Source organism: Phaenicophaeus curvirostris, chromosome 5, assembly GCF_032191515.1.
Source record: "Phaenicophaeus curvirostris isolate KB17595 chromosome 5, BPBGC_Pcur_1.0, whole genome shotgun sequence".
Classification (NCBI taxonomy): domain Eukaryota; kingdom Metazoa; phylum Chordata; class Aves; order Cuculiformes; family Cuculidae; genus Phaenicophaeus; species Phaenicophaeus curvirostris.
Window position 1 is genome coordinate 6509407 of NC_091396.1, and position 3742 is coordinate 6513148.

Below are 3742 nucleotides of genomic sequence, written 5' to 3' on the forward strand. Positions count from 1 at the left end.
ATAGTATACAAGCTAAGGTATCTAGCAGAATTATGAAGCAGCATTTTCTTGTCTTAGTGAGCTTACTTAGAATTGTATTCTGGATTCTCGCAGTGCAATCTGTTGATAAATATTTTCAGAGGTCTATTAGGATCTGGAGTATAATTATAACGTAAAACATAATTAAGAGCTATCATTTTGCAATGTACAAGATAAAAATAGTTATCTATGCTATTGTTGAAGCTACTGTTTTTCTAGTAAGAATCGAGTGTTCAGTTTGCCCTGGGCTGCACTAGTATTATCTTTGCATGGGACTTTCAAGCCCTACTTCACAAAAAAAGTATGTTTTGCGCAGGGGATTTGATGCGAAGGGTATGATAGGAACTCTAATACACTGAACTAAGACAACAACATCTTTTTGCAAGTGCTGTTTTCCTTTTCAGAAACTATTGATGGAGTGTTTTCGAAAAATCAAGTCTTTGTCATGAAAAGATGTTGAGCTTCAGTATTAATTTTCCTGTCAAAATGGTTTCAATTATATCTCTGTCTTTTGGTACATCTATAATGTTTACAGCTGATGTGTTAAAGGAAGACTTTTAGGTACTGTGATGTGTAATACCAAGTGATTGACAGGTTTTCTCAGCAAGGGTTGTCTTGTGCATTGCTCTGAGCTAACAGAACCTCGAGAAATACTTGTAAATGTATCTGATCTATTTTCATTGGAAATCTAATGAAGAAAAAAATTGCATTTCAAAGCAAAATTACTTGCTAATAAAAACTGTGAATAATACTTTGACAACAGCATAATGATAGTGATAATGACGAAGGAATTATGAGTGAGACTATGAGAGAGAGGAGTTGGGGTGAGAAAGAGGCAGGGGTGAAAACCTTGTATTCAGTAAAGACTTTTAACTTCTGACAGCAGGTAAGATGAGAGAGAACTGGAATCTGTCATTCAGAGCACAGACCAAAGGAGCAGCAAGCCTGCTCAAATGAAGATATTATGCCAGGTTCTTTAATGTTTCTTTAAGATGTGTTATGAAGGAGAATATTCCTTGAAGATTACTACAGATAGATGTAAAACTCTTAATGGATGGATTGCATTGCATAAGAAAGATCTGTGGTCTGAGGTAATTATGCTGAGATAGACACTACTGAGAAAAATGGAATATGCTAAATTTTGTAAGCTGGTATGTGGAATGAGCAAGGCACAAAATTTAGGCATATCAATACACTAAATATATTCTCTTGTTACACTTCAAACAAGTGCACATTAAAGAATGCTTAATGTAAATGAGAAGACATTTTTCTGCCTTCTTGTGCTTCTATTTTGCTGGGAAATGATGCAGGAAAAATGAAATTGTTTAGATGGAAAAATCACTCCATCTGTATAGAAACGGGAACCAGTGGAAATTGGTTTCCGTTTTCTTTCCAAAAAATATATTCACCTGAGTATACTTTGAGTACTGGTATCAAAGTGAACTGAAACAACTTGAGAAGTTTACTTGTTGCTTTTACTTAACTTTCTGAAGTTGTAAATAAGGGCAACAATTCCATCCTGTGTACTTCCCTGTCAAAATGTGGCAGTTTGTCCCAATGACGCAGCTATCATAAGGAGCCAGAAGTCAGGCATTCCTCAGGGTTTGATTTGAATTTTCAGGTTTTTCATTTGGCATTATATAATCAAATGCCAGAATTCCAATTGAAGATTCCAATGAAATGCCAATTCCAACGAAATGCAGATTTACACAGTGGCAATTACTGCAAAGGAATTTCGCAGAATCTGCTGATCCTTAGTATGTAGCACATGCTGGTAGCAATGGATTGATTCTGTCAAGCCTTGAAGAAAACAAAAGATTTAGTAGGAAAGGGAACAGAATGCAGTTGTATACTTAGCCTTCTCTGCAACTGGTGTTGCTTGTAAACAAAATAAAGTGAAATGGATTTTCTACTTTTTCTTATTAATTTGCCGAATGCACAAATAGTTCTGACTATTAAAAAAGTCATATCTGTCGTTGATGTTTCTTACTCTTGAATTTTAAGATTCAGAATAATGGGTATGTTTATTTATGGTGAGAATTCAGGACAAGGTAAAATACTAAAACAATGCAAGGGGTATATGAAAAATATAATATTTATAGGGTTTTCTACCATTTTTGTAGGAAGAGAATATTATATGCAAGTATGAATCGGTTCAGTCTCTTTCGGTATACACTTTCCTTTAGTGTAAAAATTAAAACCTACAGCTTCAAAACCAGTAATCATCAATAAGGAAATAATAAGGGTTTTGTATGCTGTGAACTAAGTAACCTAAGGAGTAGTTTTAGGAAAAAATGCACCTACCAGATACTCAAAGCAAACTCCTGGGCCTATAATCAGTGTGTTAACACAATGATCAATGGTAGTAAATGTTAATGGCTGCAGAGCCAATAACTCTTACTATTTTTGATACAGGTAGTCATTATCCATAGGATGAGTCAGGATGGTTGTTACTCTGCAGTGTTATTAGAAACATCACTCTTACATTTTTGCATAAAATCACGCTGTTTTATAGATTTGGATTAGTCGCAAGTGATAAGCTATTAAAAATATTTTTGAAGAATTAACTGTTCTTAAGTTCAAGTTTAGAGAATAGTTACGCCCACTGTTTTCCATGTGAAGCATCTCAGACTTACTGAAAATGGCAAAAAAGTGACAGATAGCACAAGATATTTGTAAAGCAAATGATTAAAGGTTAGAAATTTTGTCTTGAAAAGAGGGAAGAAAAAATCATTCTGTGATTCGTTAATAAACCTACATATTATCTAGTACAATATTTTTTTGACAAATACACTGAGGAGCAATATTTTTGACACGAACATGTTCGTGAAGTTGTTCTCTTTTGTAACTTCAAATGTACTTACTACATTTTTTTTTCCTTTTTATTACAGTTAGAAGGGAAACTAGAACAATGCTTAAGCATGCAGTTAATACTAATGCGTATTTGAATATTACGTATGTAAAGGTTTTATAGATCAGGAATAAGTCAAATTACTTCACTTCTTCAGTATTAGGTTTTTTCTTTTCAGAGGGAAATTGTGCCTGTCATCTTTTACACCATATTCAAAATTTATGAAGTCCCAGAAACTGTGCCAAAATTTAATGTAACGGTGTAGATAAAGTCAAGTCTGTAAAATGCAGATACTTTATAAATGGTGATTAGCTTGGAGTTCTTTGGCTAAAATCATAGGATGATTAGAATGGCTTGGGTTGGAAGGGACCTTAAAGGTCATCTAGTTCCTCCCCTCCTGCCATGGTCAGGGACACAGCCCACTTGACCAGTCTGCTCAAGGCCCATCCAATCTGGATCTGAACGCTTCCGGGGACTGGGAATCTACAACTCCGCTGGGCAACCTATGCCAGTGTTTCACCACCCTCATCATGGAAAATTTCTTCCTAATGCCTAGTCTAGATCTTCCCTTCCTATTTATAGCCATTCCCTCTCATCACTCCATGCACTTGTAAAAAGTCCCTCCCCAGCTTTCCTGTAGGCCCCCTTCAGGTATTGGAAGGTCGCTATAAGGTCTCCCCAGAGCCTTCTTATCCCCAGGCTGAACAATCTCAAATCTCTCAGCCTGTCCTCATAGCAGAGGTACTCCATTCCTCTGATCATCTTTATAGCCCTCCTCAGGACCTGTTCCAACAGTTCCATATCCTTCTTATGTTGGGGATTCCAGAACTGGGCATAGTACTCCAGGTGGAGTCTCACGGGAGTGGAATAGAG